Source organism: Delphinus delphis, chromosome 6 (genome assembly GCF_949987515.2).
Source record: "Delphinus delphis chromosome 6, mDelDel1.2, whole genome shotgun sequence".
In the NCBI taxonomy this organism is placed as follows: Eukaryota; Metazoa; Chordata; class Mammalia; order Artiodactyla; family Delphinidae; genus Delphinus; species Delphinus delphis.
Genome location: NC_082688.1, coordinates 44067131 through 44090779, shown reverse-complemented (window position 1 = coordinate 44090779; position 23649 = coordinate 44067131). Strand labels below are relative to the sequence as shown.

Sequence of the window (23649 nt, the reverse complement as noted above, 5' to 3'; positions counted from 1 at the left end):
TGCCTAAGGGTGGGAGGACTCCTTCAGATAGGCTGGTTAGGGAAGCTCATTGAGGAGGGAACACTCGAGCAGAGATCTGAATAAGAAGGAGCCCCGACCACATGGAGGTCTGGGGTGGGGTGAGTTCCCTGCAGAGGAGACAGCTGGTGCAAAGGCCCCAGGGGAACAGAAACCGGCAGGTGTAAATGAAGTCTAGTGAACAGGGAAGAAGTGGTTGAGCTTGAGATTGAAGAGGGTGATCTTAAAGCTTGATTTTGGTGATGCCATTTACCTATTCAGAAGTCACCAGTAGCCGCCATTTGCCTCCTGTGTTTAAACAAACAGATTCCTTCTCTGGGCTTTTACAGTCCTCTATCTACTAGTCCTGAAATACTTTTTCCATCGACTTTCTTGCTCCGTCCCTTAACAAAGCCAAACTGGACTTCCCATTGTTCCCCAGATACTAGACTCAATCCTTTCCTGTTTCTGTGCCAGTCTTTCCACCTGGAATATTCATCTGACCCCTTGCCCTTCTGGAAATTCTCTTCTTGAAGACACATCTCAAATGTCACCTCCACTATACCTCACTCTGGAAATACAGGTAAAATACAGGTACAATCACTCTGATTTTTCAGTGCTTTGACTCCAATAGTACTTTGCCCAAAATCTCCCCAGGGAATTTAGTAAAGTTTTTTTTTTTTTTTCTTTTCTCCTTGTAAGGGGCTTAATTATTATTCCACAGCATGTAGCATGGTGTTTGGCTCTGTAAAGGTAATCACTGAATATTGGTCAAATCCTAAAGTATGTTACAGTCCTGCAGTGTATATAAAATGAGAAACAAATCTGAACACTGGAGAAAAATTTTTAAAAATTCTATTACCCAGTCAATAAGGAAGGCTCACAGTGCATAGTATATTCTATAGTGGAGTGTGGTAAAAAGGAGTGATCTAGGATTGATGAGTCATGTGTGTATGGATTCTAAAGTCCAGGGCTTCCTGGGAAATAGCCTAATCCTTATCTTTGAATGTTTCAGAACTTGGCATCGTCAGCAGGGTCATTCTTTCTGGCTTTGACTTCATGAGAATTCTTAGTGGGAGAGTCAGAGTACACAGTGTGACATTGTCCACCCCAAGAGCCAAGTCCCAGATCATCCAAGGACTGCGATGGCTTCTCCAGGGATTCCAAGGAACGCTGGGGGCTCTGCTGGCTACGCTCATCTCCCTGGGGGTGACAGTGCAAGTCTTGTATCTACTGGAGCAGTGGGAAGAACAGCACAGAGGGACCCCCCAATGATGGAATTGGTCAGTAGTAAGAGAAGGTTTCAGATCACAGGCTAATTGTACTGTCTGTGTGGAATGCGTGAGAGTAGCAAAAATAAGCAGATTTGGTGCACACGACGGGTCCTAAAGCTCTGTATAATATAAGCCGTAGAATCTTGTGATGGCCCATGGCTGACCTACCTGGATCGACCATGGAAGGGCTTACCTGGATTGGCCAATTTGAAGGGCCAAAGCGCTGAAGTTAAATCTGCATGAGAGGAGGAATTACAGGCTCCAGGATAAACACATAAATTAAGTCCTGCAGTTTAGTCCTTAAGGAGTGGCTTCAGAGATATCCTTGGAGATAGGAAATAAACTGAGAACAAATAGAGGAACTATCCACTGGGAGTTAACTCCACTTAATTATGAAAGGAATGCCCTCTTGGTTGGGTGACATGGCCAGAAGCTAGTCTCTCAATCGAGATGGGTCTCCCCGTCTGACCTCGTCACTTTAATCAGTTCTAAGCCTCAAATGACCAGTCCCTTCAGGCTCAGGCAGATAGAGGGAAAGGTGAGTTATGTTTTCTGGGTCAGATGAAAGGGAGATGGGAAAGCTGAGTCTTCTTCTGCTGTATACGATTCTAGAGTAGAGCTATTCTCTTCTCTCCATTGAGGTGGGTCTACTGTAGCTAAGCCCTTTGTTACTTCTTGTTTGGACTACCGTGCCAGTCCTATCCTGTCCCACTGTCTTTCCCTTCAAAACATGCCACATAAGGCAGTTTAATCTTTTCAGAACCCACTGTGGTCAAAGAGACTTCTTCCTCTTCTCCTCCCCCCTCTTCCCACTCGCCCCTCCCCTCCCCCTCCTTCCCCCTCCCCCTCCTTCCCCCCTCCCCCTCCTTCCCCCCTCCCCCTCCTTCCCCCCTCCCCCTCCTTCCCCCCCACCCCACCCCGTCTATTCTGAATATCATTCAGCCTAAACATTTTGCCATTCTTTGCACATGCACTGCCATGCCCTACTTTTCTGCCCCTGCTCGAGTTGCTCCCACTGCCTGGACATCCTCCCGTCCAGTTCTCACTCATTCGGCAAAGCCCTTCTCAGACGTCATTTCCTCAAATGAAATTGCCTGTGGCTAAAACCTCTTTTGTTTAAACTCTGGTACTTTATGGTACCTGGAAGAGTGTGCTCTGCCATTCAGATGCCCTCGGGAAAATACTCTGAAACGGATAAATGGCTTTGAATACGTGGAGGCCGGGAGGGAATAGAGACGGCAGCGTCGTTAATACCATCCCCTGAATATTTTCAGTTCTTCTCACCATGTGATAGGATTGTATTTCCCTATTTGCGGTGTAAGTGGGTGTATTTCCTATTTGGTCATGTAACTTCTGTTGGCCAAGGAAATGTGAGCAGAAGTGACACACGTCCCCTCTTAACAGTCAGTGCATGATTCACTGTGCTCCCCATCTGCCCTACTTCAATCTGCCAAGCTCCAGGTGGTGGGTGCTCCATTGGCCTGGGTCCTTGCGGGCCATGATGAGCGGCGCTCCCAGCCAGTGCACAATGGATGTGTAACATGAGCTAGAAACAAGCTTTTCTTGTTTTCAGTCACTGAGATTCATGGGTTCATTTGTTCCTACTGTGGAATCTTGCCTGTTCCCACTAATACAAAAGTTCAAGAGCTTTCTCCTTAGCCTTGCACACAGTATAGATGGAGATTGGTAATGGAAGAGGGAGAAAGATTATGTGATACTCTAGATAAGAATCCTGTGACTTAATAGGAAGACCTCATGGATCTCCAGTATACATTGTGCTCATTATGCAAGTGATAATGACATGTGTTTCAAAAAATCAGAAGCCAGATAGTAGGTATTTGCAAATGTGTGTATGGGATTCTGTTGCTTAGAGATTTGCACTTCCTGAAAGAAACCCTGAAGATCCCAGAGCTTAGTTGCTCCGAGTTGCTTCTCTCCAGCCTTGCCAGCTCTCCAGAGGAGACTTGTTCCATAAGTTTAGATATGCCTGTCCATGACTGGTAAGACTAGAGAAAATTGAGGGTTTGTTTCCTTTTCCAAGAAGACAGAAACGTAGTGTACTACAGTTTGTCTTTTATTTTTTCCCATCAAATGAAAATAACGTGTTAGCTTTGTACCTCAGTTTATTGTTTAATATCGAACTTGCTTTTTGCTTGCCAATTGCACTTGTTTGTGCCACTGCTAAGGACCACACTGTACTCTCAGATTATGACACCCACTGCTGCAGAATCCACTTAAATTTGCCGCCGCATTCCACAGGCCATTGTGCCTTAGTTGTTAGTGAACTGGCTTCCCAAACATGTGGGTATTTGTGTGCTTATTGATTTATGTGAGGTGGACACAGTGGGGAACATCTGAGATTTAAAATGTTATGGCCCGAATTTCCAACTCTTGACATGAATCCAAAGCAGCAGATTTTTCTTCTTTGGCAAGACAGAATTGAAGCAACATGCAGTGATTTGGTTCGCCGATTTGCGAGCTGTTAAAAATCGGAATAATTTAAAATGAGGAGTGTAAGTGCTGCATAATGTGAAAACTATTCTAAAGGTCACATGGCTATGCAGCCTTAGACAAGTTAAGCACCGTGAAACTAGAACTGTTTTGAATAAATTTGAAACACCGCATGTGAATGAACATGTGGATTTTTTTTTTTTTTGGCTAAAATATTCTGTTACCAAAGTAGTTGAAATCTTATTTAGTTCACCCTGAATCTGAAGAGACAAGGTTCTAATGAACCTACGAGGTCCTGCTCCTACCTTTTAGTCTCTCAGTGATGGAGGCCATTTCGGGCCTTTATTTCTTTCACTCGTGGGTTTTTTTTTTTTTCCTTTGTGATCATCATTCTGTCCTTCAACATTCACTGCAAATATTTTAGACTATCTCCCCTATGCTAAGTACACTACTAAACCCTGAAGATGCAGTGGGGCACAAAAATCTCTACCCTCTTGGAAATTACAAGGGTTCCAGCTTGCTTCAAAACATATCACCCAAAACCCAGTGGCTTAAAATGACAATCATTATTTCTGTGAGGCTGTGAGTTGAATGTTAGGTTCTTCAGGCAACTGGTGGGTCATCTAGGGCCTGGCTAGTCTGGGATGGCTTCACTCATGTTCTTGTGGTTTCTGCTGGCTGCTAGCTTAGATTATGGGGGTAACTGGTCATGGGTCTCCCATCCTCCAGCAGGCTCGTTTGTGCTTCTTCCCTTAGCGACAAGAAGGTATCCCAGCAACCAGAGAGAGAAATTCTCATGTGCAAGCTCTTTTCAAATTTTTGCTCGTGTCCATATCCTAACATCCCATAAGTCAAAGCAAGTCACATTACCAAGCCCAGCTTCAAGAAGCAGAGACATCTCTTCCTCCATAGAAAGAGATGCCAAGAATTTGTGGCCATATTTTGCAGTCTATCACAGGGAGACTGTTAATAAACAATTGAATAGAAAACAAAAAAGTATGTCCACTGGTGGTAAGTCCTGTGGACAGGAAGCAGGGAAGGGGGAATGTCTGGAAAATTTTTTTCAGTTGTAAACAGGATGGTGAGGGAAGTTTTCATGGAGGAGGTGACATGAGAAAAGATCTGAAGAAGGTGAGGTAAACAAATGAGCCCTCCAGATATCTGGAGGAGGTACATTCTAGTAGAGGAAGCAGCCAGTGTAAAGGCCCTGAACAGAAGAGAGCCTGGTAGATTGAAGGAATGGTAAGAAGGTGCTGAGCAAACAGGTCAGGTAGCAGAGAGGTAATAGGGGTGGGTGGGAGAGGTGAGGGAGACTCGGTAGGTCAGTGCTTGTCACAAGTTTTTAATTAAAGTATACTTGATTTACAATGTTTCAGGTGTACAGCAAAGTGATTCAGTTATACATATGTATATTCTTTTTTGGATTCTTTTCTATTATCAGTTATTACAAGGTGTTGAATATAATTCTCCGTGCTATACAGTAGGACCTTGTTGTTTATCTGTTTTATAGCTTCTCACGTTTTAATGTGCATAAAGTCACATGGGGATCCTGTTTAAATGTAGATGCTGATTTAGTTGATCGATGGGGCCAGAGGTTCTGTAGTTTTGACAAACTCTCGGGCGGTACTATTATTGCTGCTGGTCCTGGGACCACACTTTAGCGCAAGTCTGTGTAGGATGTGCATAGTAAGGGCTGGATTTTCTCTGAGGGAAGGGGAAGGCCATTAGACAGTTTTGAGCAGAGATGTGACCTGTTCCCTACTATGTGATAAGAGACGTTAATTGTTTAGAATGTTAACATCCGTAAAGCACACTGGGTGGAAATGTTGTGCAGTCTCAGGTGGAGAGGCACATGGTCTCAATTTAGCCTGCTGTGGCTTTAATCATCTGAATGTCCTGTCCTCTATAGGGCCATTTTCTTCTACTCTATTGGTGAACATGAGAGAGACCTATCTCTGGACACCCCCTACCCGACCCCGCTCCCATACCAGATTCGTTCTAGGAGGAACCGGCTCTGTTTTATTGCAGTCACTCAGGTCCTGATTGCTGGAGCTGTGCTTACTCAGCCTTTTCTATCCCCCAGCCTCAGTGACCCTGACTCAGTGGCCGTCAATCCCTGGCTCACATTCCAGTCACCCGGGAGCCTTTTAAAGGTATCTTCAGTGATTCTGATTAATTGACCTTGTGTGGGGTCTGGGCATCAGTTGTCTTAAATATGCAGCCAGGGTTGACAGCATCCACTGTGCTCAGTTCTTCCTCAACACCTGATAGGCTGGCTGTTTCCCCAGAGCTCAGAGCCTCTCTCTCCCCAAGGAAGCCACTCTCCCTCCACTCTGGTCTCAGCCTTCTCTCTTTTCATTAACATCAAAACACGGGAATCATTAGCTCATTTTCAACTCTATTGCGCTTTGATGATTCCAGCCTCAGTACACAGATTTTGCTAAAGTACAGTCTATTTTCTTTTGGACTGGGGGCTGGTCTTTGGATAGCTACACATATATAAGTATTTGTTGATGTTGAAGGTCACAGATTTGTGCTTTTGTGTGTAATTTCTATTTAAAGGCCCTGGCCACATAATAAATCTTTAAATGAACTCCAGGATCTTACCCAGGGGATGGAATACCGGGAGCATGGGCTGAAGATCATTTGGCTCCAGGTTTCATGTTTATGAAATATCTTCCAATTTGCTTATAGATGTAGTTTCATACCCCAACCATATTGAACTACAATGTCTGTTTACTTTCATCTCATTTCTCATTACTACATTTCACTAGTTATAGTAAGTACACTAGGCATGAATATACATTGTGCATTCTGAAACTCTGGTGGACAGCATAGTTCTATTTTTGTATTACACATAAACATTTAAATAAACACACTACATACTTAAGCATTTCTTTATTTTACAATCCACCAGGCAGCTCAGAATATAGAAATGGGCTGGGGTCTTTCTCAACCTTTGAGAGGTCTTTCTGAAACCCTATGTAACTCCTTAGGAAAGTGCTTTTTTTCCCCTTTGAATCCAGTCTGTACGTATGTAGGTCTTATTTGAAGGTCTTATTTGTTCTTGAATGGCTTTTTGTTTTCTAATCAGAGTAGGAAATAAAGAAAAATGAAAGGCGGTGCGAAATATTATCTGTAACTTGTGTCACAAATTCGCTGCATCATCATGTACCTGGAATGACTTGTCTATGCATCATTAACTTGTAACAGATTTAACCTAATTATTAACTCAACCAGATGGATTTACTCAAGTGTTATCATAAAGGGCTTTGTGATGGGAGAGTATGATCAAGTTCCATAAAATTTATTGCTTAAATCTTGCTGGATCCAGCATTCCATTAAGGCACTGCCTTGTACGTTATCACATCAGATTTGGTTATTCCTTATTGTTGGAAAGAAAGGGTGTGTATGTGTGTGTTTTAATTAATGGTGATTTGTTTGTTTTGAAAGACAAATGCCACTTCCAACAATCTATAGCTTTGGAGGAGTCCTGTAATATTGTCTCCTAAAATGTAAATGCCCCCGATAGGTAGTGAGACCTGTTGGGTTTCAGGTTTGCTAGCAATTGTACCACCTAGCCCCTCATTATAAAGATGAAGAATCTGAGGCCTCAGAAGAAGAGGTATGGCTAGAGCAATGAACTGGGCATTTAGCGGACCTGAGTTCTAGTACCTTCAAGCTCTGATTTTAAAGGTGACTCCTGAGAATTGTCTTACTAATAATATAGAGAAGCTTTTCTAGTCATCTTGATCCTTTATAGGAAGAACATATATTTCTTTAGTAAGGTTTGCTAATAATTTTTGTATTTATCAGGGTCTGTGTCTCTTTAGGAGATATATGAATGGGGAAAATTTGTCAAAGGTGTTTGCATATTTAGGTATGTGGTGTACGAAAAAAAATCTCGATTTTGGAGGCAATATTTTTTTCCCTACTTCTGTGAAAATCTCACTTTTATACCCTTTTCATTAAACTACCTTGAAAAGAAATGTTAGATGTTTTTTCCTGGTTTTGGTACATCAAAAGGTCATTTTTATTGTGGTGGCTGTTCAGTAAGTAGGTAAATGATTGATCTAATGACTAAAGCGTGAATACCTTGGTTGGTCTCTTGAACCAGAGAGCTCTTTCCTGGGGAAGGTCACAAGGTTCGTTTTGGGAAAGGTGGGTGTAGTGGTCACTTTTGCAAATAGGAATATGACCATATTATAATGGGGGTGCCTTTAGCGATGACTGTCACCTAAACTCAGCTTTCCTTGGCGGGTTTATTAAACTGTGTGATGAGGGGTCGGAAGTTAGGCAGTAACTAAAGTAACAGTATAGAGACATTTCAGAATATCTAGTGCAGTCACTGTAAGAATTCAAATTAATATGATACATGTGAAATGGGACTTATGCCTGCCCAAACCATTCTCCACCCTGGGTCTTTATCACTTTAGTTTATTTGGGCTTTAAATCTATTTCACAATTTAGCTACAGAATGTCACCATATTTGAGCTAAGAGGGAGGAAAACTTGTGAAGCCTTTTTTTCTACTAAATTGCCTGCCTCTATTTGAGTGATACAAATGTAGCAGTGAGGCAATATCCAGTGTTTGGAGAATCAAAATAATTCATGGATTAATTTTTAGTCCCGTGGACACCTCAGATAGAAGATTAATATATATTAAATTCACTTACTTTTTCTTCATTTATCCAGATATGAGATATTTGTCCAGATAAGTATATGTCTTCAGTTACTGCAAAATACTGTAAACGTTGCAATGATTCTTTTGGTAAAACACTGTATTTGGTTTATCTTTTATGTCAACAGTAAGTACTTAGGAATGATAGAAGAGAAATACTTATAACTCAGTCTACCTCCTGAGTACATTTTCTTAAACATCACTTCTAACTTTCTATTTTATGGATGCAAACATTTACTTGGTAGGCATAATAGTTATTTAAACTCTCTTTTTGGGTTATTTGACATATATTTAAGATCAAGCAAGCTGCTGAGATAAAGGTCAATGGACTTTTTATGTTAAGAAAAAAAAATTAAAAACTTCAGACAAGCTCAGGAATTGTTGAGATAAAGGTATTAATCCTACAGTTAATCGTGTTGGAGTTGAAACTTTAATAAGAGTTGAAAATATCACTCTAAGCACAAATTATGATTTTTTTAAGTCTATTTAGGATTTGTATCAAATAGTGAAACTAGCACTGAGCTTAGTGTCAGAAAAATCTTGTTTCTATTACTAGCTCATAGTATAAAGTTGGGTAAATTGCTGAATTTAGCTGGGCTTCAGTTTTATTATTTGGAAAATTAAGGTAATAATTCTTCACTTATTTCACAGTGTTCATTCATTCATTTATTCATTGTATAAATGCTTATTGGGTAGCCGCTCTGTGCCAGGCACTGTGGTGGGTGCAGCCAATATACCAATATTTTAAAACTTAGAAAATAAACAGCTTGATCAGATGGAGAGGAACTGGAGAAGGTCAGAGAAGATTTTTTCTGAGGAAGTGATATTTGAGTTAAGATCTAAAAGAGAAGGAATTAGGCAATGGGAGATTGGAGAAAAAGGAATGCCAAGACAAATGGGACAGCAAGTGAAAAGGTCCTGAGGCTAGAAAGGAGGCCAATGGGGTTGGATTGAGTGAAGGGGAGAAGTGTTAGAAGATGACAATAGAAAGGTAAATAGGAGCCAGATCTGGTAGCCCTTCTTGAGCCAAATTAACCCTATTTTATTTTATTATAAAAATAACAGGAAGTAAATGGCCAGTTTTACAAACGGGTATAACATTATCTTAATTACTCATAGAAAACAGTGTAAGAGGGCTTCCCTGGTGGCGCAGTGGTTGAGAGACCGCCTGCCGATGCAGGGGACACAGGTTCGTGCCCCGGTCCGGGAAGATCCCACATGCCGCGGAACGGCTGGGCCCGTGAGCCATGGCCGCTGAGCCTGCGCATCCAGAGCCTGTGCTCCGCAACGGGAGAGGCCACAACAGTGAGAGGCCCGCGTACCACAAAAAAAAACAAAAAACAAAAAACAGAACAGTATAAGGGAAAGCACTGTAAAGATGGAAATTAATATTGCTGTTACCTAAGACAAGACAAAAACATGTGGCCTGATGAGTTATTGATCCTGTTTACAAAATTGTAAAATTCTGAAAGTGGGCAATGGTGCTAAAGCATGCAGATCATCCAAAACACTGGCATTAGTTTTACACGTGTTTTGGGCCAAGTGTATGCATGGAGGTGAGGGGCAACAGATCTACCTTGGTGGTGTTTTGCTTAAACTGATGTTCAGATGTTGTTGCCTGTGAGTGTTCATCCACAGAAGAACTGAATGTCAGCTGGGAACTGGCGTCAGATTAAATATCTGCCCCTAGATGATTGAAAGATTAGATAGTCCATTTGTGCAGAATTACGAATTTATAGCCCTTGGATAGCATGGACAGATAGTATCAATAAAGCAGGACTCCAAGAGGAGACATTGATAATTGAATGCAAATAAAGCCTTGTTTTATAAATTGAGCGTATGTGCTGGTATAATTATGATGATATTTGGGACTACTTTATTCATCTTCCCTGTGCTTGATGAACTCTCATTCGGATGGATGAAAATAGCATTTTTCTACTAAGACACCTGTTGAAATACCAAAACATTTTACTTGAGAAGAGGAAGAAAAACATATTCTGAACTTTACGGCTTGAGGTATTTATTGAAAATTTAGAAATCATTATTCATCCTTTACCTGAAAAGAAAAAGCTATGAAGATATAGTCCACATAAAGTAGAATATGGCAGGACCCAGTGGTTATTGGGAGACGACTTTTGATTTTTAATAGTTCCAATTATTAGTATGTATATCACCTGTGAAATTTTAGCTCTGAAACTTTACTCACTTGGTTATGGAATGAACTGATCTATCACAGATAACTACACCTCTCTTAGTACTGTGAACATTATAAATGTTTTTAATTATCTCCTAGAATTGAGTTTGCATAAAATTCTACTTGAAATCCAATTTCATTTTAAATATAGATTGGGCTCAGAGCGTTTTAAAAGGGTAAAGCCTGTAATTAAAACCCTTTTTTACTATGTAGATGGTATGGGCGTATGGCGGGGTAGGTTTGTACTTCATCTTGACCGCATGGGTGGAGATGGACAGCAATGTGCTTGTGTCCTTTTTTGGATGTTTTTTTCGTCAGCCATTCATGATGGCCACTTCCTCATCTCTTGAACTTAGAGTTTGCTGAGCAGGGAAATGACCGGATTCTGTTTCACGTTGGGGTGGAACACATGAATGTGCGTTTCTGCTAAGCTCCCGATGATGCCACTACTGCTGGTCTGATGCCTCTAATCCCGGTGCCACACTTCAAGAACTACCAATTTATATAGATTTTTACTTACTTTCAAGGCAGTTATATTAGGTGTAGAGTTAACAGCACTTAGGAGACTGAGCCATGTATGCTTTCTCATCTTTGTTTCAAAATTACCAGCCATATTTTCAGAGTTTACGGTAGCTTCAAATGACTCCATCATTTAGCATAATCAGTCATATTTTGTTGTGGCTAAGGTGGTCACGTTCCTGGAAAGCAGGTCTGTACTAAAATATGTTGCAAGACTTCATTCCTTTGATAAAAGGAAAGATTTACATATTGTGAATGGTTCTCAGTGTTGCTGTTTGCACTGTGTAATTCCAAATGTTGAAGCGGTTGCGATGGATTTAGGGAAGCTCCTTAATCAAATAAAGCCAATTTGATAATATATTTAATCCAAACAGCTTTTTAAACTTTTTGCTTTTCCATTTGCATCACCTTTCCAACTAACTCACTTTGATGACCGGGCTTTCCCCTATGGACCTTTTTTGGGGATCAGGTTTATTTGAGGTATCATTTGCATACAGTAACATTCCCTGTATATTCCTATAGGCTTTGATGAATGCATATAGTCATGTAAACACCTCCATAATAAAGATACAGAGCAATTCTGTCACCTCAGAAAAACTCCCTAGTGCTCCCTTGTAATCAGCCTCTTGCTTCACCCCCAATTCTGGGCAACTCCTAATGTATTTTCTGGTCTACTTGCCTCTTCCAGAATGTCATATTAGCGGAATATGCATTTATATATAACATTTTGAACCTGGTCTCTTTCCCTTGTTACAGTGCATTTGAGATTCATCCCTAATTAAGCAATCAATAATGTGTTCCTTTTAATTGATGAGTGGTATTCCATTGTATGGATTCCCCGGGTTGTTTATTCATTCACCAGTTGTAGGCCAGTGGGTTGTTTCCAGTTTTTGGTGATTATGACTAAAGCCACTATAAACATTCATGTACAAGTTTTTGGATGAACACAAGCTCTTATTTTTCTTGGAGAAAATATTTAGGAGTGGGATTTCTGGGTCATATAGTAAATGAATGTTTAATTTTGTAAGAAACTGCCAGACTGTTACCCAACAACACTGTATGACCTTCGATTTACCTGCATCCTCACCATCACTTGGTGTTGCTGGTTTTTTTTTCTTTTATTTGATCTATTCTACTAGTTGTGTATCTGTGACATCTTTAATACAGATGACCAATAGCTGCCTACAGTGGCAGCGCCTCAGGAGCTATAAAAGTAGGACCCAACTTCACATCTGCCTAGATGGAGAAATTCACGCCTGGCTCGATACCTCACCCACCTGTCATCTGCCATTGTGCTACAGATGCTGTTGCTTATCCCCTGCTCTGGACCCTGTTTTTAAGTTCACTACCCTGCAAGTGTTAACCCTGCCAGTCCCTAGGAAGGACCAAGATAGGGACAAAGGAGCAAGGCATCTCTGAACAGCCATTAGAAAAGACACGGAGCTTCTCCATCTAATAAGTTTTTTAACTGAGGGTGACAAGGCCATCAACTGTCTTGAGCACACAGTTTCTATCACATGTTCTTTTTTTTTTTTTTTAACATCCTTATTGGAGTGTAATTGCTTTACAATGGTGTCTTAGTTTCTGCTTTATAGCAAAGTGAATCAGATATACATATATCCCCATATCTCCTCCCTCTTGCGTCTCCCTCCCACCCTCCCTATCCCACCCCTTTAGGTGGTCACAAAGCACCGAGCTTATCTCCCGGGCTATGCGGCTGCTTCCCACTAGCTATCTATTTTACATTTGGTAGCTATCACATGTTCTTAATGCTCACAGCTTCTACTTTCGGAATCTTTCTTTTTAAGAATAAAACGTGTGGGCTTTCCTGGTGGCGCAGTGGTTGAGAGTCCGCCTGCCAATGCAGGGGATGCGGGTTCGTGCCCCGGTCCGGGAAGATCCCACATGCCGCGGAGCGGCTGGGCCCGTGAGCCATGGCTGCTGAGCCTGCGCGTCCGGAGCCAGTGCTCCGCAACGGGAGAGGCCACAACAGTGAGAGGCCCGCGTACCGCAAAAAAAAAAAAAAAAAAGAAAGAATAAAACGTATCATTTAAAATTCTGTAGAGCTCAGACTAGCCTCTGTTTACCAGTATGATAAAATATTGGAAATTACTAATCTGGTTATACTAAATACATATTTCTAAAAACTTTTTTTGGGGGGAGAGATGGCTTTTGAAATAATTAAGGAGATGAATAAAAGAACAAAACATACCAGTTACAATAGTGCTGAGATCACATTAGTTAGATATTTTCTCATTTACACGTACTTTAATTAATTAGATAGGAATAATTGAATGGAGATTGCAGAATTCAGAGTAAATTGTTCTATTTCTGCAGAATGAGATGGATGGATTAGAATAGTGGTTGTTCACCTGTAGAATCACTTAAAATGCTTTTTAAAAGAAAATACTCATGCCCTGGCTTTTAACTCAGATCCTTATGTCAGAATCTCTGGGGTGGACATGGGGGGAAACGAACACTTAGTATTTTTTTTTAGCCTCCATGTTATTCTGATGTTTAGCAAGGGTTGAGAATCATTGAATCTAAAGAGAAAATTTACTGTTCCTGGGGTAATTCTAGAAATGTTGCCACCTATCAAAATAGGTACTATTTTGTGTTTGTTTCCATGTAGTACGTGGAAATGCTTTCAAGTTGCAACAGTGATCAGTAATGAAAGGGGTAATACAGATCTAAACATAGGCTGCGTGTGCTCATTCTCGCTCAGCCTTTCTTAGACTCTTACTTCGTGTGTGTGTGTGTGTGTGATGTGTGTCTTATAAGCAGGTGGAATAGTTTAAATATTAAACAATAATTTCATTTCTCCAGAAATTACTTACAGATGAGTTTTAAAAGCTCTTGGAAAGAATAACTGACTATAAATAGCAGTAATAAATGTTTTTATCTGAGGACTACAGTACACGGATTATATTACATTAAGGATATAATTATTCATTTTGGATGAAAATGGATCAAAGAAAATAAAAGCCTAATGCCGTTTACAGTTCATTCTTAAATAACTGTTCCAAACATGTTATACGTTGAATGTTAAACCCCATCCTTATCTATAATGGACTAATATGAAAATTATTTCAGTTCTCTTGGGAGAAATATTCTGATTCAATAGGGAAAATGTAAATTTCAAACTTGCAGTTGACAGAGCGGGGGTTGTCAGAGTCAAGTCAGAATGTTATCTGCATCTTAGCGGGGTCTTTGTCTTGTTCACTCCGTCTCCAGTGTCTTTGGATCGGTGCTTGACATAGAGTATGCTCTCAGTAAATAAGTGAATGTCTTGGCAGGCTGTAAATGTATAGAGCAGGATATAGAGAATGACATTCAATATTCAACAGAAATGTAAATTTCTATCATTTACATTTAAGAAATGAAACTATAGACTGGAGGAGAACCAAATTAAAAAGGACGTCTGAGGATTTTTCAGTTGGCCAAGTTCATTCAGCTAAAAATAGTTCAATTCTAAGCTACTTCTAATAGAAATGCATTGCCCAGGGAGGTCATGGGATCATGACTCCATCCTGGCTCCACCATAGCTAGAGTTGAGCTGTGTTATGTTCTGGGTTCCAAGTTTTCTGGGAAGGCATTATGGATGTTGGCACGTCCAGGGGAAGCAACCTTGCGAAGGCTTGTCACATGAGAAAAAAATGGAAAAACTCGGATGTTCAGCTAAGAACAGGGAAGACCCAGTAGGGACGTGTTGGCTGTCTGGCATGCAGAAGAGGGATGACCCTATTGGGTTGGCCTCACAAGCTAGAACCAGGAAGGAGGAGTAGATTTAGACTAATTATCTGGAAGAACTTCCTAACAAATGCACTGTCTCAGAAAATGCAGTGCTCTATGTTTAAAGGTTGAAGAATGGATTCCTGCATTCAGTGAGGAAAGGCAGATCAAAATCCTGTTAAGGTCTTTTCCAGCTCTGACATTCCCTGATTTGCTTCAAGGGAAACTTCCTGTCCTGTGTGAATAGCGGGGTAGACTGTAGGTTTCTCACTTGAACTTGGGAAAATCTGGTGCTACTCTGTTTTTTCTGTCTTACATTTTCTTGGTGAAATTGCTGTGTCCGTTTCTTGCTTGCTTGGGATTTGTAGACAGGATGTTTTTGATCACCCGCTTTTAAGATGAACTATTGGGACCTAGATTCTGCTACACTCTGCTGATCAGGTAGCTTTAGAGTAAAATAACGAGGCCTCATCTTGGTGAGGGCAAAGGAGTGGGATGGGGTGGGGATATTTGAGTGTGCATACTGAATTAAATGTGGTGATAGAAAACCCTTTGAATAAATTTTAAATAAAACACAAAGTGCTATGACTAGAAAAAGCTTAGATTTTTGAAATCAGACTCAGACATTTCCTCACTTGGGCATGTTACTTAGCCTCTCCCAGGTTTGGACCATTTCCTTCTCCATAAAATTAGAATAATTCTCCTTCCTTTGCAGGGTTGTTGGAAAGATTGGAGATAATGTAGGAAAGCAGTAAGTGGTACCCGTTGTTATTAGTAGTATTAATTATACGTTGGCTTTGAATAAACAAGCTGCTTACCGGTTCTCTTTTGCTGGGCCAGTTGCTTTATCTTGCTTTTCAGTTTGTTTTGAGGATTAAGAAGAGAATGCTAACGAAGTGCTGAGCAGAGTACTGGGCTGATACTAATCACTATTATTATACTGGTATAGCTACTTAGAAATTGATAACTGAATACCCAGAGCGTCCTGAAGATTATGAAGAATAAACAGGCTCCAAATACAAATAGTCTAGTTTCGTTTCCTTTGCTTCTCATGGATGTCTACTGAGATACCAGTTCTACCTAGTATTAGTTTCCTCTTGCTGCCGTATGTAACAAATGATCACACACTTAATGGCTTAAAACAACAGAAAATTAGGGCTTCCCTGGTGGCGCAGTGGTTGAGAGTCTGCCTGCCGATGCAGGGGACATGGGTTCGTGCCCCGGTCCGGGAAGATCCCACATGCCGCGGAGCGGCCGGGCCCGTGAGCCATGGCCGCTGAGCCTGTGCTTTCGGAGCCTGTGCTCCGCAACGGGAGAGGCCACAACAGTGAGAGGTCTGCGTACCGCATTAGAAAAAAACAAAACAAAAAAACACAAAATTATTATCTTTCAGTTCTGGGGCCAGAAGTCCTAACCTAAAATGAAGGTGTCATCAGAGTTGCGTTCCTTCCAGAAATCCTAGAGGAGCCTCATCTCCTTGCCTTTTCCAGCTTCTAGAAGCCACCAGAATTCCTTGGCTTGTGACCCCTTCCTCCATCTTCAGAGCCAGCAACATAGCATCTTCAAATCTCTCTCTCTTTTCCTTCTTCTTCTTTCTCCCTCTCCCCATCTCTGATCTCTGTTTCCTTCTCTCTCTGTGCTTCTGCCATCACATCTCTCTGACTTTGCTCTTATAAGGACTCTTGTGATCTCATTGGGCCCACCCGGATAATCCAGGGTAATCTCTCCATCTCAAAACCCTTAATTTAATCACAGCTGCAAAGTCCGTTTTGCCATATAGGGTGACATAGTTACAGGCTCCGAGGATCAGGATATGAACATTTTTAGGGGGCCGTTATTCAGCTGTCACATTCCTGCATATCTGAGAAAGTTGCTCTAAAATCACAGAGATTATACATCTTTCCTTGAGCATCCTGAGGAAAAATAAAATGATTATAGTTCTTTTGCTCTGAATTCATTTATTCTAATGTCATTCTCTAAAGAGCTGAGTGATTGACTTGAAACTAAAGTCTAAGGAAGACATTTTTCATGTCATTTGTGGTGTTTCATGGAGTAACATCCAAGATGCTTGGTGCCAGGTGTTGTACTTGTTAAGCGTAGAATGCCCCTTGAACTTCAAGGTGAAGGTGTGCCTTAAAGATAATTCCTTTTTTTAAAAATTTTTTTAATTTTTATTTATTTTTGGCTGTGTTGGGTCTTTGTTGCTGCGTGCGGGCTTTCTCTAGTTGCGGCAAGTGGGGCTACTCTTCGTTGAGGTGCACGGGCTTCTCATTGCGGTGGCTTCTCTTGTTGCGGAGCACAGGCTCTAGGCGCGCGGGCTTCAGTAGTTGTGGCTCGCGGGCTCTAGAGCAGAGGCTCAGTAGTTGTGGCGCACGGGCTTAGTTGCTCCGCGGCATGTGGGATCTTCCTGGACCAGAGCTTGAACCTATGTCTCCTGCATTGGCAGGCGGATTCTTATCCACTGCGCCACCAGGGAAGCCCTTAAAGATAATTTCTCACCTAAAGGAGACACTGATGTAAGTTCCTTGGGGTCAACGGTAGAACAGGAAACTGAGAGCAAGTTCCTTGCCCCCCACAGAGGACAGGAATGGGCTCTCTCTCACTCTCAAAGATGCTTGTCAACACTTTCTCTTTTGGATCTGCTCAAAGTAGATAGAAATATCCCTAGAAAACATCCCCTCTGTGTACAACTCTTAGGAGCACAGTCTTCTGGGTAATTGTTTTAAATTCATCCTTAGAAACCTTTTATTTTAAACATCTTTTAGAGTAGTTGAGAACATATGCTCTGGAGTTAGACTGCCCAGAATCAACCTGAGCTTGGCCCTTTGCTGTGTGGCCCTAGGCAAGTTCGTAAACTTTGTGAGCTTCTGCTTCCGTGCATATAAAATGGAAATCGTGATACCTACTTCATATGGCCTTGAGGACACAGTGCAATGATGCTGGGCACTTAGTTTGTACTTCATAAATATTAGCAATTCATCAGATTTCTGCAGTGAGTTGCCTTCTAATTTAATATTTAATAAGTTCAACAGCCTTGTTATAAATATCACGTTTGTTCAGTGATTCCAATAGATCATTGACCATGATGAAATAAGAGAGGGAAATACAAAGGCAGACTTTGGTGATTAGGTGGTTGTTGGTAGTAAATTCTTAATTTTCAGATATGTTTACATGTAATAATGTCATTCATTCATTCAACATTTATTAAGTATAAAGTGTATGTTATATGTTAATGTTGTATCACAGAAAGGGTTATAAAGAGATTTGCAAGAAGCCTTCCCTAAGGTTTAGAGACATGCTCACTGCTGCTTTGATTTCCTGAAGATCAGGGACCATTCATTCATTCATTCATTCATTCTAACGTTTATTGGGTGTGCCTGGCACTGTTAATAGGAGCTAAGTCTAATTCAGCAGTGAATAAAACAAAAATTCCTGACCTATGGAGCTAACATTCTAGTAGGGGAAGACCAGCAATAAATGGGACAAATAAAGGGAATATATAATATGTTAAGTGGTGATAAATGTGAAGGGGAAAAATAAATCAGGGAAGGGGCAGTGGGGTGTGCTGGAGACAGCAGTTTCAAATTGGGTGGTCAACTGGGTGGAAATCTTCCCTGAGAAGAGAGCATTTGAGCAAACACCTGAAAGCAGAGAGGATGTGAGTTATGGAGATTTCTAGAAGGGCATTCTGGGCAGAGGAAAAGCAGGCGCAAAGGCCCTGAAGTTGGAGTATTCTTGGTGACTTTGGGGAAAGCAATCATGGCCACCTTCTCTTTGATTCTCCTTTGAATGTTATAGAGTCTGAAATACAGAAGGCAAGTAATTACAATGGTTTTAATATTCTCAGGGAAGTACAAATGAGGCATCACAGTCAAATTTTAATGAAGGGAAATCAGTATATGCAGGCGGTGCTTCTGTAGCTTTCTGTCTGAATGGAATTTAGCAAGCAGGAGTTTCAAACTTTAACTCCTGGATGTTGGAGACTGATCGGCAAGAACAATTGTCTTGGTTCCTCCCCACCTCACCTGAGAGGGCGGGAGGAGATCTGAGCTGAAGAGCCCCAGGTCACTGGGTTCTCACGTTTCCCAATCTCTGAATCATTCTACAGATGGGAAAGAGAACCAGAGATCAGTAGAGGAGATACAACTTTTGAACTCGCCATTATTGTGGTATAATTGATATACTCCCCATCGCAGCCATTTTTGTGTAAGATTGGATGAGTGTTGACAAATGCACATACCCGGGGTTGTGCTGATAAATACGAAACAAGTGACCGATCAGGGAAAAAAGAAGCCCTAATTTGTAGCCTTTGCCAGTTTTTCCTGATGTGTTAAAAACTTCCATCATTGTTGATGTCAAGTCAGCAATGTGATGTCCCTGCAGAGGGTGTTGGGAAAAGATGCAGTTGGATCTGGCAAGCCTGCAATGAGCTGGTTCCACCATGCCGGAGCACTAACCACTGATGGAATTACCACCACAGTCATGATATAGAACATTTCCCAAACTCAAAAGTTTCTCCAGGCTTTCCCCAAGGTTATCACTCATCTGTTTGCTGTCATGATAGAGTAACTGTCCTAGAACTTCTTACCAATGGAATCATACAGTGTATCCTCTTTGTGTCAGCATACTGTTTTGACCTTCATCCACGTAGCTGCATGCATCAGAGTTTTGTTCCTTTTTATTGCTGGGTGTTCCATTCTGTAAATATACCACAATTGATTTATCCATTCACTTGTTGATAGACATTTGCATTATTTCCAGTTTGGGGCTATTATTAAGAAAGCTGCTATAAGCATTTATGTTTGAATTTTGTTTGGAAATAGGTTTTCATTTCTCTTGGGTAAATACTGTAAATGAAATGGCTGGGTCATGAGGAGGAGATATGTTTCATAAGAAATTACCAAATGATTTTTCAAAGATGTTGAACCATTTTCTACTCCCGCTAGCAATGTATGAGAGTTCCGATGCTCCGTAATCTCATTAAAAATGGGTATTGTCTACCTTTTAAATTTTAGCCATTTTGGTATGTGTATAGTGCCATTATGATTTTATTTGCATTTGAGCATCTTTTTACATGCTTATTGGCCATTTGTATATCTTTTGTGAAATGTCTGTTCAAACTTTTGCCCATTAAAAAAATTTTATCTGTAGGCTGATAGTAAATAACTTTTCGAAAAGGAGTACAGAATTTGGGGAAATCTGTAAGTTGGACAGGGCAGGAGGGAAAACAAGGCAAACAAGCAGCCTGAGAGAGCTGACAGGTTCATCGAGGTGGCCACAGTGCTTTCATTCAATGAGTTAGATAAAGCATGTAGACTAGTTCCTGGCACAGAATAACTGTTGATCTTATTATTAACTTTAAAATTATATTATTAAATATTACTATTTATTTTAACAGCAAAGGGAAGCCACTCAAGGATTTGAAGCTGGCGTATGAACTATGACAGTCAAATGTACATTTATAACCTTATGCTGGCTACTGTATAGAAAGACTTGAGAGAGGAGATTGGTATGAATGGCTGCGAGAAGCCAAGAAGCCAGTGTAGTCATCTAACCGGATGTTAGAGCAGACACAGTGGGTCATCCGTAGCCTGTGGCTCAGTGGTGCCTGTAGCCCATGACTCAAAAGGTACATACCTTTGAGGATCTCTAAGTTGTGCAAGATTGTATATATATAAAGCTGCTTTTTCAGAAATTCTCATCTGTCCAGTTTGGAATATTCAGGGGAGCCAACTACTGAATCCACTGCTTGGTCTGCTTTGGAAGGCATTCAGTATTGACTATTAAATAGCTTGGAGTATCAATCAGGAGGGCCAAGTTTTCAGAAAAGGCCCCCAAAGCCACCCCACAGCATGGGCCTCCACCAGAGCTGCTGCTTCTGCCTCAGTGAGGAAGCTGAGGAAGGAGAAAGCTACCCTATGATGCCCCTGTAGTTCTTCTAAAATCTCTTCCCAACTGACTGACAAAACAGGATGTGCAAATGAATGCCCAGAAAGCTAGCAACCAGGTACTAAGACCTTTAGCCACAGCCACCACTAGACACGAAAATGCCTCCAGGAGCATGCCTCACGATGCCACAGTCTGCCTTTGATTGGTAGAACCTTATCACATTCAGAACCCTGGCTGCATAGAATTTAGCTCTGCAGCATAGGAAGGCTCACTAGAAGGATGTCGGAATGCGTCTTGTGAGCCCGTTGACGGGATGCACCATGAAACGTAACTAAATTCACCCCGATGCTAGGCATTCGACAAAGATTTACACTTTACCAGCTCACAATACCAGCTGTGTACATTCGGGCACTACCAGAGCCTCAATAGCCTCCTTTATCAAGTTGGAGGTACTAATATTTGTCTTCAGAAGCTCTTGGGGAGGTGAAGTTAAATATAATACCATGCGGAAGAGCAGCAAGATGCTTGGCACGTGGCAGGCATTCTGTAATTGAGGCATCAGCCAATCAGTGAACACCATTCCATAACCCTATAGAGGAAACAGAATCCCTGAAAGATGGAGATTAAATAGAGTGTACTGCTAAAGAGATTTAATGGCCCCAATAGAAGTGGCCCTTGTATCAGTCCCATGGAATTGGGGGAGCGTATTTGCCCCTGGAAAAGTAGGTGGGATTTGTGTGTGTGCTATTTCACGTGTTCATTTGTATTATGTTTTCATTTTTGGTTAGTTTCATTTAAAACAATAATGCAGCCACATAAATCATGAAAAGAAAATCCCTCTTTTCCAGTTTGTCAAGTTTCCTTCTTGAAATATCCTGTGCATATAAGCACACATGTCATCTAGAGTCTTCCTTTTTTCTCCTACAAAAATTGGGTCATATTATATGCCTCTTTTGCACCTGTATTTCTTTCTTTCTTTATCCACTACCTTGGAGACAATGCATTTCAGTTCATATAGAACCAGTCACCTACTGATGCCAGCTAGTTGTTTGCATTCTCTTGCTTTTACAAAATTTGCTCTAACTAACATCCATTCTTTTACGTAAATGACTCTACCTATAGAATCAATTTTAAGAAGTGGAAAGGCTAGGTTGAAGGTTAAGTACTGTGTATAATTTTATTGATATTGCCAAATGGCTCTCCACACACTTGTACCATGGTACGCTCTTTACTGATCCTGTACGAGCTGCATTTGTGCCAACATCCTTGCCAACAGTGTATCATCAACCCTTTTGATTTTTGGCCAGTGAAATAAGGGAAGTGAAATAAGGGAGGTGATACCAGGGCAGATTAAGAGGAATCCTGCCAAGAGACAGAGGTGAGGGATTAATTAGAGGGATAGGAGGTGAGGGAAGGTAGGATTTGAATATAAACTTAGAAGGGAAACTCATAACCTTCTGCTACTTACTATGTGCTGGACAGTGACTTGACTAGGCAGTGTACCTGCTATTACATTCAATCCTTATAACCACACTAACCCATAAACACTATCATCCCCCATTAGACTCTGACGCCCAGTCTCTGTCCACTGTACCTCCTGTGTCCATATTTCACAGTTGAGGAAACCAAGGCCCAAAGAGGTTAAGTGATGTATTCAAAATCCCAGAGCAAGTTAAGTCAGGACAAGGGTTCCGCTTTCCAGCTCCATGTACACTGCATTAGGCCAGCATTCTGGTGTGTACCATTGAAGCCACAAAGGATCTGAATATTTCTTCAGGGTGTATTTCATCCACAGTTTGAGTTTAATAGTTGAGTTGAATTCAGTCATTTCCTATAGTCGAAGAGCTTCCATAATAGTTGAGTGGACATGATCTTAAACATACTGGCGCTTTTCACGTTGATAAAAAGTTCTTCCTCAGAGATTCTCTGTTCCTTTCCACAAAAACTACTGTATTTACTCGAGCATTCTTTTTTTTTTTTTTTTTTGCTGTACGCGGGCCTCTCACTGTTGTAGCTTCTCCCGTTGCGGAGCACAGGCTCCGGACGCGCAGGTTCAGCGGCCATGGCTCAGGGGCCCAGCCGCTCTGCGGCATATGGGGTCTTCCCAGACTGGGGCACGAACCCGCGTCCCCTGCATCGGCAGGCGGACTCTCAACCACTGCGCCACCAGGGAAGCCCCCAAGGAGCATTCTTGACAGAAACTATGTGAGGTGAAAGCTCTAAGCTTCTTGGGATTTTAAGATTTCTTATAGAGGATTATGCAGCCCCTCCTGAATTCTACCCCTGCTCCTCTGGAATTTTAAAGTTGGCCTGTAAAACCCTCCTTGAAACACCCGTGGAGACTGGGACTGGCACCTGTGCCCTCTTCCTCATTGTTTTCTACTGCTTCAGAGTCCAGAATCATCGAGATTAGAGGTTTCAGCTAGGATTGCCTCATTTCCTACTTGTTTTCAGAGTCCAGGATCTCTTCTGTGTACATCTGGGCAGTTCCACTTGAATCAGAAATGGGAGACTTAAGACATTCAAATTTAATGAAGATAAGAAACATTCAATTAGAGCATGAAGTCCCAGTGAGGAGATGACTCTTAACTGGCACAGAAATTTGGTTGATCATCCTTATTGGAAGGGCGGGACGATGATTGAGAATGTGATGAAAAGATGGGAATGAAAAGTAAACCTTTTATCTGAAAAAATTAAGCTGGGGCAATGACTTTTTTTTTTTTTTTTTTTATCAATTAAGAAGGCCTAACTTTTGAATTGTCCTAATTGGAAAACATCTTGATGATGGTCATTCTTTTAGGGTAGAGCAATGGTGTGCTAAATGTATTTGCCCAAGGCGAGTAAAGTGTCAGTGGTAAAGAATAGAATTTGACAGCTGTAGTGATCTGAGAAATGAACTGGCTTGAAGTCCAA

At 41.3% G+C, this 23649-nt stretch overlaps 1 protein-coding gene across 4 annotated transcripts in view; it reads left to right on the top strand.

The window, feature by feature from the left end:
* Window positions 1-23649, top strand: part of LOC132427286 (proprotein convertase subtilisin/kexin type 5) — a 405656-nt gene that overhangs the window by 12249 nt on the left and 369758 nt on the right. The window lies entirely within an intron of this gene.